Raw genomic sequence first — 12,311 nt, 5'->3', positions numbered from 1 at the left:
GTTTTCTCAATAGCCTTTTTCCCTTTTAACAACAAATATGGCTATTCTTCTCAAATGCTCAGGAAAAGCGAAAGTCCTCACAGACTATCCAGTACAGTGTAAACCCAGTTTTGAATCCCACTGCCAAACTTTACCAAAATGAAACCAGTTTACTTTAAATTTCTCATGTGTGGTCTTCCGACAATAACAACATTCTGGCCAAATATGATGTGGATCACATTTCTAGGGAGCTTGAAAAATACACTATTTTTTGTTTGTTTTGTTCTTTTACTATTTGAATAGTCTTCAACACTTTTACAAACTTCCAATTTTGGACAGAAACTTCACATTTATATTAATTTCTCTCTCCTGAGTATTCGGTGGAGAGTGCGTATTTTGGGGAAGATTTTATGCTGATGTTTGGAGTTGTTTGCATTTCTGTAGTGTACACAAGAACAAGGTTTTCATCAGACTTCAAAGGTTTAAAAAAGTCCATAGCAAACACTTGGCATGGTTGTAACACACCTTGTGTCCACACACAAGTGCTTGCAATAGCGCATGAACATTGCAAGCATCATTGTAATTACATTTGCTCTGAACAAATCTCACCACCATATTCTGCACTAAGCCACTCTGCATGCACCATTGCAGTGGTAGAGTAGACCAAAAGCACCAGCATTGTAGCTGGACCATAGCACTTGTCCTCTCAGAAGCCCCACAATGCTCCCACATTCCCTTCTGAAATCACTGTAAAATATATAATATCTCCTGTACTTCTGACTCTCATTATGCAATCCTGCAGCTTCTGCAATTTTTTGCATAGGCATTTTCTGTGTTAAAAGATGTTATGTATGCACACTAAAGAGTTCCCTTGTTTCAAAAATAAAGAATACATTTTTAAGTTTACAATCTCTCCTTAAAACTGGTTGCACATCTCTGATATGTGTGATGCTTCTTGATCTTTGCTTTTCATGCCGATGTTGTACTTTCATGTTCTAGACCCTACAAAGGTTGTTTACATGATACATTAGCACAATATTTGAAGACATTTGTGTAATAGGTGGCCCATGGAATCTTTGTGAGCAAAGTAAAATGATTGTTTTCAGAATGGGACATATAATCAGGAAATAATAACGTCTTCTCCTGGGAATGGTGTGATCATAAAGAAAGGTTGTCCCCTACATAATTAGGAGACATTAGCTATATGGTCAATGATTAAAGAAACCTTTGTTACGTATTGGAACTTACAATAAATACATACATTTATTAATACGACTAGATAAAGCTGTCTCCGCATTTTTGCTTGTTCTGAGGAGATTGTTTTGGTGAGTTTAACTGAATTTTCCTTTTTTCAAATGTCTTCATTTTTTTCGGTAATGCTAACGTTAATTTAGAACTTCATGTCCTTTCGTTTTACAAAATTACATCGTTTCTTGTAACATTAACTTTGAACATCTGACTTTTTTAATGTTTGTTTTTGCCTATACCAGTGTTCCTGCAATTTGTTTAATACTCAAGATCCTAATATGTACTTTCAGCCTTCACTCCAGCTTAATTAAGTTTTTTGCCTGGGGAGGTGTGTACATTTGGTATTCCTCATTTCCTTGAAATAATAAATTACAGAACTGAACTGTGTGTGTCTTGGCCTAGTTCCAAATTAGAAATTGATCCTCTCTCTTCATGTATACAGAAAATGGGACCTCTTATGATCCACACTTTATATCAAGCTTTATTTGACAAATAAATATTTTCTCCTTCCCAACAATCGCCATCCAGCACTCCTTCCAAACAACCCTGGCACAGCTTCTCTTTGCCTCTATTTCTGTGTTTGGCACATAAATGGGGCAGGAAGAGGCAGAGGTGATCTTAAACCACTTTTGCACCTCTCTAATTCTGGGCTGTGTCAAGGGCCTGCACCAGTGCAATAAAGAATAGCCCCAAGGCTTCTTTAAAGGGTATTGACTTGTTACGCCCCTCTATGGACCACTATGCCAGCAGAAAAATAGGAGCACAGTGCACTCTGACCATGCCCCTCCTGTCCTCAATACATCCCTTATACGGGGGGAGGGAAGGCGCCATTACACTGGCTTTATGTTGGCCAGAGACCTGGCTTTATGATTAGGGTATTCTGCAGGGGCCATTTGAGATCCCTTGCTGCAGTGTAAAGGGGTATATCCTAAGGCACAAAGTGGGGGTCCCTGTGTTGCGTGAAAACATTAAACAATATTACAAAGTCTGTCTGTGTCACTGAAATCTAATGCAAAACAGGATGCTGTCCCTTTAATCTGGTTCTTCTTACAAAAATTTACTCACCAGATTAAGTGAGTCATATACATCACAAATCCTTTTGATATAGTGGAACCAAATTTAGAAAACCCATAATATCTGCCTTGAAATCAGGCTTCTGTGAGCACCAAGACTAAAGAGTTTGCTTTCACTTGCCTGTCTTTATCACAGCCCTTGCATATGTTTATTGCCCTTATAAACTAAGCATATTAATACTCCTTAATACTCACTAAGCCAAAGGAAACTATTTAGCCTTACAGCAGGCTGAGGAACTCACAAACAGGGAGAAAGATACAGCCAGAATTGAATGAGCTAATAACCATCATTTCCTAGTAGCAGCAGCCTTTTCAGGAAATTTCACTTCTGCTCCATTCACCTGACAACATTGTATTTATATGTGGAATGTCAGGCAGGGAGGTCACAGTTCAGTTGTACTATCACTGCATGTTCAGGCATTTCAGATCAGGGATAAATGTCACCTAGCCCTCAGTTTCTAAAGCCTGTATAAAGAGTTATTTACTGTCTGATCGAGCGTTTAACACACAAAAGCTCTGCACTTAGATGTAACTTTACACTTAATAGGATTAGTTGTGCTTTTCTTGAATATTTTCTGGAGCTTAATAAATGCTTTTAAGCTGTTTATTGAATTTACAAAAACTGTCTAAATAAAGCTAAACCCCCTAACTATATGTATCACACTTCATTTAAAGTGTTACACACCCTTTTTCTGCACCCTATATCTATGTATATTCTTCTCAGAGGTCATCACAAAGAAAAACAGGACCGGCCCCTTCTTACCAACATCTAGGCATTTCCTGAAGTGGATTTGACTACTGGACAGTGCTCTCCTCTTTGTCTTGTTCTCAATGAATCCAGGAGCCCTTGTGTTCAATGACCAAATGATTTATTTTTAAAACATAGGCATAAAACAGAAACTAAACCCAGCCTGCAGCTGCAGCTCTGTGGCACTAAAGATATGTTTGTGTCTGTGTTCTAAAATGGAAGATGCCTTTTTGACCTCATCAGCCATCACCCGCAAGCTCATATACAAAATGCAAGCATCTCAGCAGACAAAATGATGAACCACACCCCGCTATGACTTTAGGAGATGCTGCACAACTGAATATGCCAGATTTTTAAAAAAGATGAAATATAAAACTAAAATCATGAACAAGAGCAGTCATGAAAAATTCTAGGCTACTATTTGCATGAAGTATTTGTTAGAAATTCCAGCGTGGATAATTTTCTGCAGCCCTTGATGCTCAGGGTTGTATTGTTGAAAAAGCAGCTTCATTCCACCCCAGAGAGGCTGCATTTCAATTCTGAGTGAAGTGTGACACCTGTGTAGTTTGTGGCTTTGATAATCTTTTGATGAAAGACTCTAAAATAAACATCAGTCACCCAGATTTACAAGCTCTCTTTTGGAAGACTATATTTGTGAATTCACGCAATTTAGGGGTTAGGTTTCACTGGCTTGTACTCTATTCCAAATGATGTGTAAGCAGAACAAAGCTGACATGCAGAGTGACAGGTAAAAATAGTCTGGAATTGAGATGTCTTTTAAATGCAGGGCACGATGCCTGCTCACAGAACACAAAACTCAGTGTCACTCAGCCGGCAAATCAATACTCCTATCAAGACTGAACCAGGGATGCAGGGTTTTTTTTCTCATTGACAGTTCATTTTCTCTTTTTTGGGTTGCAGCCTCTGCATCATGCCAAAGCTAAAATCTGGTGATTGCCAGGAACAGGTGGTGCTCACTTTACATAATGAGAACTCTCCATATATTATGAGTGTAGTGCTTTGTCTCTGCCTCCTATATCTCTGCTGCTTTCTTAAAGAACCTTTATCAGAAGAAGGCTGAGTTTAGTGTGAGAGCATATGTGCCCCTGCCAAAGGGAGGCAGAGGCATTTCTGTGCAGCTCTATCTCTATGCAGACACATTTGTGACTATGTGACATGCTCAACCAACAGCAGCTTGCTTCTATTCTGTGCCTCCCCTTCCCATTCACCATTTTGTCCCTATCTGTAACAATTTCAGTGGCTCATGGATCCAACAGGTCATTCATATAAAAGCTTTCAGCCAAACAATCTATTCTTAGTAGTTTCAAAGGAAATCTTTTTGAATTGTCTGATTTTTCCAGCCAACAGAAAACGCACACTATAGACATTGTGAGACTAGGACTAACCCAGTCCTTATGGACAGACCCCCCTTCATCCTCAGGTCAGTATAACAACGTTGTTATTAATTAAATGCATTTATTTAAAATGGAGATCAGGCGACAAGCAAGAAGCAAATCACAGAGAAAGCCAGTCATTAACCTGATTTTTCTCCTCCCTGCCTCCTTTGCTGATGCTGCACAGACTGTGTCTGGCTGGCATGATGAATATTCACTACTATAAAGAGTCTCACATTCAGCACACTTATTCTGAAACAGCACGCCAAGTGCAAGCATTATGTGCACTGGAAAAAACTCTTTCTGTGTCATTCAGGGAATCTCTGCAGACATTCTGGCTGCACTGATCTTCCCTAAGCCTTTTCTGGGTTAAAATGCCCATTTAATCTTTTTTTTTTTTTAATCAAGAAAAGTGGTAGATATTGAATTTCGAGATAGGGAAGTAATGCAGACAGAAAAAAGTTAAACCTCAAACAGCCTAACCCTGGCATCTGCAAATGATCACAGTTTTTTCAAAGGATCACAACAATTTGGAATTTAAAAAAATCAAGCAAATAAATAACTCTCGCTCTTTGCAGTTCCATCTGTTTGACCTGTTTCGCCATAATGATGTAGAGGTGGAATGGGCAAAATAAAAGCTCCTCCCTACCGGAGCGTCTGCTGCCTTAATCTGTGCCTGTGTTTAAATACAGTAACATTAAACTAGGTAATTATAGCGCATATGGTGTGTCAGATCCCCACTGCTCTAACACGTAGGCACACTACAGGAGAAAGGCAACAAAGACTTACTGCATTTTCTAGTTTTATTTTTTGGTAGTTGTTAGTGTCGTGACACAGTTGCACTTTAAATTAAATTAAAAAAATATTTAAAGAGATATTCTTACAGGGAATGGTTTTTAAAGAACTATTTATCTTAGGTATTGAAGTAGCTCTTCTACTGTGTTCTGGGCTGCTACTACAGCAGGAACTGATTTGCATAGAGATGACACTAAGCTGGGGGGAGTGGTAGATACTCTGGAAGGTAGGGATAGGATACAGAAGGACCTAAACAAATTGGAGGATTGGGCCAAAAGAAATCTGATGAGGTTCAACAAGGACAAGTGCAGAGTCCTCCACTTAGGAAGGAAGAATCCCATGCACAGCTATAGACTGGGGACCGACGAGCTAGGCAGCAGTTCTGCAGAAAAGGACCTGGGGGTAACAGTGGATAAGAAGCTGGATATGAGTCAGCAGTGTGCCCTGGTTGCCAAGAAGGCTAATAGCATATTGGGCTGCATTAGAAGGGGCATTGCCAGCAGGTCGCGGGAAGTGATTATTCCCCTCTATTCGGCATTGGTGAGGCCACATTTAGAATATTGTGTCCAGTTTTGGGCCCCCCACTACAAAAAGGATGTGGACAAGTTGGAGAGAGTGCAGCGAAGGGCAACAAAAATGATTAGGGGGCTGGAGCACAGGACTTATGAGGAGAGGCTAAGGGAACTGGGCTTCTTTAGTCTGCAAAAGAGAAGAATGAGGGGGGATTTGATAGCGGCCTTTAACTACCTGAAAGGGAATTCCAGGGGGGATGGGGCTAGGCTGTTCTCGGTGGTGGCAGATGACAGAACAAGAAGCAATGGTCTCAAGTTACAGGGGAGGAGGTCTAGGTTGGACATTAGGAAAAAGTTTTTCACCAGGAGGGTGGTGAAGCACTGGAATGGGTTACCTAGGGAGGTGGTGGAATCTCCATCCTTAGAGGTTTTTAAGCTGAGGCTTGACAAAGCCCTGGCTGGGATGATATAGCTGAGGTTAGTCCTGCTTTGAGCAGGGGGTTGGACTAGATGACCTCCTGAGGTCCCTTCCAACTCTAATATTCTATGATTCTATGATTTCCCTAAACTGAAAACCACAATGCTAGGTGGCTCGGGTCAGCCCCGCATACAGCTGGCCCGAGCCACCTGGCATCACTGCTTCCCAAGCCACCTGGCACCCCCGCCAACCTGAGCCTTGCCGCACAGGGCTGACAACTCAAGCCCCATCGCATAGGGCTGACACCTCGAGCTGCCTGCCACCACCGCTCGTCTGAGCCAATGTCCAACTTTTTTGCAAAACTGGGCATTTGTCCCATTTGCTCGTGCCTGAACATTCCTTCAACCGCCTCCTCCCCCCAGGCAACTGAAATGGGACAAATGCCCAATTTTGCCAAAAAAAATCATGATGTCTGGGACAGAGCTTAAAAAGAGGACTGTCCCAGCTAAAACACAATCTTAATAATGCACTATGTCTGCAGTTTGGTTGTGGCAATTTTTAGGAGATTGTGATTATAGATGGAGAAACCATGGAAACACATTTTAGTATAATTTTAGATACACATTTAAAATATGATTTCAATGTTGAAAACAATGGACATCATTTGCCTATTTTTGTATACACAATGAAATAATGTGCAGTGAGAAATTAAATTCTACAAACCTCACAAGAAGCAGCTAGTACATGTCACTAGGCTCAATAAACCCAATCCCTCAAGAGCTAACCCCACAAACCTTTTCCCCTTGCAGGTGCTCCCTTTTTCCCTAAACCTACTCTCCACTCAGGCCTTTCCTCATCCCACCTCCATCTCCCTCCAAAAAGGAGACAGACCCCAGGAGCCCAATCCTCAACTAAGGAAAAGGAATGGTGTCTCCATACAGGTCCAAACTCCCAACTAGGGAAAGGAGAGAGATGGAGCTTCACTGATAATAATCTCTTCTTTCCTCACATACAGTTGCAGGGCTCCAGACAGGGTCTGTCTCTTTCCCTTGCTTAAGTGGAGTTCTTCCCTCTATTCCCCATGATCAGAGGTTATATGCCCCAGGTATGTGTCTTTACCCACATACAGGTGTTTGCACTCTGATCTGAGGTCTTTACCATCTTCTCAGGGATTGGGGGCCCCCAGGAGGGGGATTCTCTCCACTTTTGCCTGCCTGGCTCTTGGACTTCCCTGGACAGAAGGATCTGCTGTTCTTTTAATCCAAGGATTGGGCTTCTGGACCACAGGAATAGCTGTTATGAGGAAGGAGAGACCAGCAGTCTTGAGAGCTGGAATCTGAGCACATTTTAAAGAACCTTTTATGAACTGAGTTTCTGGAACATAAATAACCCCCAATGAATTCAGATTGCATTGCCACCACTTCCTGATGCCTTAAGCAAATCTGCTTTGAGAGATGCCAAACTAGAGCCCATGTGTTTTTATCCAAAATTTGTGAGGGACACTGAACTGTCTCTGTCACGTTGGCTGGATCAGGGGGGCCCTTAAGATATATTCAGGAGCTCGGATTATTCCCTTCTACACCAGTCTCGTGTAGGGGGTGTCATGCTGGTTAGATGGGGGTGGGGGGGGGGGTGGTGGTTTAGTATATGGTTTAACATCAATATGTCAAAATCATAATAATTCATGTGAGATATGCCATATCAGGTACTGTTAGAAAGGTTAAAATGTATTAGGTAAGATGATAATACTTATGTTCATGTGCGATATATGTAATGGAAGTTATGGATATATTTGATATACCTGTATTTCAAATTGTAATGCCTGAGACACACCCTAAACAGGATGGCAGCAGGACAATAGCCTGCTCAATGGCCCATTAAAACACTCACAGAGGCCAGGGGCCCAGGGAAGAAACCAAAGAAAGACCTGAGGAGTCACCAGGACTGGCTCAGGTGACTTTGGACTCCAGTTTGGTTCTGGTAAAATTCCACAAGCAGCATGTAAGGGGCCAGAGGCTACATAAGGCAAGGCTTTGGAATCCATTTTGTGCTCCAGTCAGGATTCAGCTTCAGCTACCAACCTACCTCTGGATCAAGTCATCTGCAACTGAAGCTGTGAAACAAAGGACTGAGGCCCATCTAATTACTGGACGTATACCAGAGGAACTTTACAAGCCTGCAAACTCCACAATTCTTCTAGAAACCTGACATATATGGTCTTTCAAATCATTGTACGTGTCTGATTGCTTTAATCCTTTAACATTTATCTTATGGTTTGTTTTTTTCTTTTTATAATAAACCTTTAGTTTTAGTTACTAAAGGATTGGCTGGCAGCGTGGTATTTTGGGTAAGATCCAAACTTATATTGATCTGGTATTGTGGCTGATCTTTTGGGGTCAGAAGGAACCTTTTTAGTAAAGAGCATAGAGTTTAAATAACTGGTCTCTTTACTGACCTAGTGGCTGATTGGGAGCTGGAGACTGGAATGCTCTAAAGGGGGCTGTGTGTATTTGTGTACTGGCTTCTTGATAACCAGTGTGGGAAGTCAAAAGCACAGTTTGTGGCTGGTTGGGAACTCTGGTTTCAGTGCCACCCACCAGTGCTGGGAGAATCAGCTCTCCTTTTACAGCCTGCCCTGACCGTGACATTCTCAGCTGGCTGCCCTAGGCACGGAAGGGTCACAGTCTCCATAGATGAGCTTTTTCTCTTCCTACCAAAAGCCCCCAACCCCTTCACCTTCCTACCTTGCCATAGCATCCTGTCCTACAATTCTACCATGAATGTATGTGTTTGCACATGCATCTGTGTGCATGTGCGTTTGTGAATGCAGTAGACCCTTGATTTTATGCACACCAATCTTACAGACAACCAGTCATACAAACCATTTTTCCCAATAGAAAAATAAATCACATAATAAAAGTGATGTTGATGAAGAACAAGTCAAGCTCCCTTCACATTCTGATGCCTTTAATACATTGGAAATGGTTTTGCTGTGGTTTGAAGGACAAGAAGAAAGCAATGCAGCACATCATACTGCAACTTATGCACCACACTTATTATAATTTGGATATGTTCAATTTTATGAGCTTTTTTAGTTTATGAACTCCTCAGTCCCCAATTAGTTCATGAAATAGGGTTATAGTGTAGTGCTGGATCCCCATTTTCCCCATTGTGCTCTCTGTTCCCCTGGATTGTGTCCACCCCATGCTCTGTGTCCCATTGTCCCACCTTGTGTTTCGTTTCACCCCACCAAGTGTCCCCACGAGTAATGTGCCCTAGCACTGTGTCCACTCCTAGGGCTCAGTACTTCTTGTGTTCCCAACCTCATGCTCTGTGTCCCCTCGGTGTCCCCTCAACTCATGTGCTCTGTATCCCATGCAGCTAGCTTTAGCCTTCATTTTATTTAGTAGTAACGCAAGGAAGCTACAGGCCTGTATCCTGTAAGACATTGCCTTCAGCAGTTAACATAAGGCTTGAGCCGTATGAACATTGATACAGATAAATAGCCTAACAGTCACCCCTAAATTTTGGGGAACTGGGAAGTGTTTAAGGGGAGGAGTGTGTCCATAACTACAGCAGCAAACCACAGGAACATGAGCTAGCAAAAGCTTTTCGATATTTTAGGATAGAACATCTGCAGATGTCTGACCACAAGAGTGCTATGGCAACGAATTGATGTATATGATAATAATTTGAGATAATGAATATACTAACCTATAGGAAAAAGGCACCCCAATATTAGTAGGGGGAGGAAATACAAATAAGGAAGAGCCGAGAACTCTCTACTGAATATGCACTAGGCATAGTGGCATCAGCATAACATTATAAAAGTTGTATCCCCGCTTGTGTGCAAGATGAGAGACAGATGTAACACTCTGGAGGTGCCAGGATGATGGCCACTGGTGATGATGAGGAAGGTGATGGTGACAACAAAGATAATGGCTAACATTTTAGATTGTTCTGTAAGGGATGGTGTGAGTAAATGGCTGTTCTTATGTACATTCTGCATTATCTCTATCTACCTTGCTGGCTTAGAGTGTTTGTGACTTTGCTAAATGTATTGATAAACTATTATAAATACAGAAGGGTTCCTGAAATGTGAGTGCTGTGACAGTGCACAACAGGCTCCCAACTGAACAGTACTTTTGATAATAGTGGGACTGATCTTGGGACAGGAATCTGTCAATCCTCAGAGTGATAACTGTGAATTCTTAAGTAATCAATATAATTAAAACACAATCTATAGAAAGGGCTACCCCCCACCCCCCCAACTATGTTTCCTCTCCAGGCTTCTGTGTCCCCCATGCTTTGTGTGCCCACCTCCCCCGCTTTTCTACGTCCTCCTCATGCTCTGTGGGACTATGGCCCTCAACATTCCCTTCAGAGCAGTCTCTTCACCATGGGGGTCAGACTAGGAGACCCTGTTTCTTTCAGGGCAGGAAGGAGAGAAATAACCTCTGCTCAGCCTCCTCCCCCTGCTGGCTTTTCAAATGCAACCACCAGGTGCTGATCAGCATGGACAGGTGCTAGGGTGGGGGAAAGGCAGATATTTTGATCCAAGGGACGTTAAACAGAGATTAACAGCAGGATGTGGCCATGTCTAGGAGGAGGGAGAGAAACCTTTTTATTCTTTCCTCCCTAGCTGTAGCACAAGCAAAGTTGGGTGGGAATTCAGCAGGGAATGGAGAGGTTTGAGGGGATGATATGTCCTTCCCACACCCCCAGTGATTGCACTTATGCCAGAGCCCACCAGCTCAGCATTACAGAGAAAGCTTTCTTTCTTACCCCTGGTGATGGTGGCATATGAGCAATCTCAGGAATCGGGACTTCCTAGGGAATGAACTCATCTGTTACTGTGACTGCTAGTAGCCTTTCCCCCTGAAGCCTTTGAAGACTCAAATAAATCACTGAATGCAGTGTCCAGCCAGGACAACAAACTAACATTTGCAGTCAAATACAAATATGTATACTGACTCTGGGAGTGGGCAGATGGGTGGAGTGCATTCTATTATTATACTGCCACATTTCAACATCAAACTTTTATATACAATTTTAAAAATAAATTACTATGCCATCTTCCTTGCTTCTTTTCTTCCTTCTTTTCTTTGTTCTCCCTTCACTTTACTTTTTTCTTTTCTTGCACCATATACCCTGATGTGCCCTTTCATCAGTAAAATTCAGCGCCAATTTCCCCTAATTTTACTAGTGTTTACCAATTTTAACATTAATGTATATTGTATCTAAAGCAGTTAAGCTTTCATCTCACCCCTCTTCCTCATCACATCTTTCTCCTTGAGATGGTTTTTGCCTCTCAAAACCTGCTCCCAGTCATGTTATTTTCCCTCTGTTTCACCCATTTCTGTCCCTTTCTTATTTAATGAAACTGTTCTCCTTTAAAACAAACACACAAACCCTCCTTCCCCATTCCTTTTTCTCTCTACTCTCTCACTTTTTCCCCCTATTCTATTGGGCTCAACCTCCTCCTCCTTCTTTTCTCATGTTACTCCATTGCCAATTCTCCCTTTTCCTCTTCTCCTTTTCTTACCACACTTTCTTCTTCTTTTTCCTACTCTTTTCTCTTTCACTACTGCCCACATCACACCATGCTCATCCAGATCTTTCCCTAATGGCTCTGCAGATTCCCCAAAGCCCTTGTGGTTTTCCCCTCCAATGGGGTTGTGAAAGCTTCTCCTGATTAATGATGTCTGATAAAGAAAATGATGGCTTCCAACTGTACTGCAGAGGGGTCAATTAAGCACTCTTTGAGAGCCCACTGGTCTGACCCATTATGTGACTGCATTCTTGTTGCTGAACTCCTGCTTTCCAGCTGAGTTTGACAATGGTTGTCAATCCCAGAACTTCCTGTCCCTTCCTCAAACAGTGCTGAACTTGGCTGTCACTTTGGTGTGGATAGTATCAACTGAGTTTAACACTGATTTGAACAAAGCATGTTTAACCCCTATTAGAATGAAGGGTCAGGACTGCTTTAAAAATGGACACTGAACTCCGTTAAACTTGTCCAAACCAGTGGGACAACCAAATTCAACACTGGCTGATGGGTGGATGAAAATATTTTATATCCGTTATCCAGAATGGCTAAAAATTCTAATGTAGACACAATGGCAAACATTTTTTAATCTGGGT

The 12,311-nt window shown here is 42.0% G+C and overlaps 1 protein-coding gene across 2 annotated transcripts in view; it reads right to left on the bottom strand.

Moving 5' to 3' along the window:
* LOC137165603 (protocadherin alpha-2-like) overlaps positions 1-12,311 on the bottom strand; it is a 170,715-nt gene that overhangs the window by 2,290 nt on the left and 156,114 nt on the right. The window lies entirely within an intron of this gene.

Source organism: Emydura macquarii, unplaced genomic scaffold (genome assembly GCF_026122565.2).
Source record: "Emydura macquarii macquarii isolate MOO-44397 ecotype Brisbane River unplaced genomic scaffold, CSIRO-AGI_Emac_v2 contig_2768, whole genome shotgun sequence".
NCBI classification, from domain to species: domain Eukaryota; kingdom Metazoa; phylum Chordata; order Testudines; family Chelidae; genus Emydura; species Emydura macquarii.
This window is presented reverse-complemented; position numbering and strand designations above follow the sequence as displayed.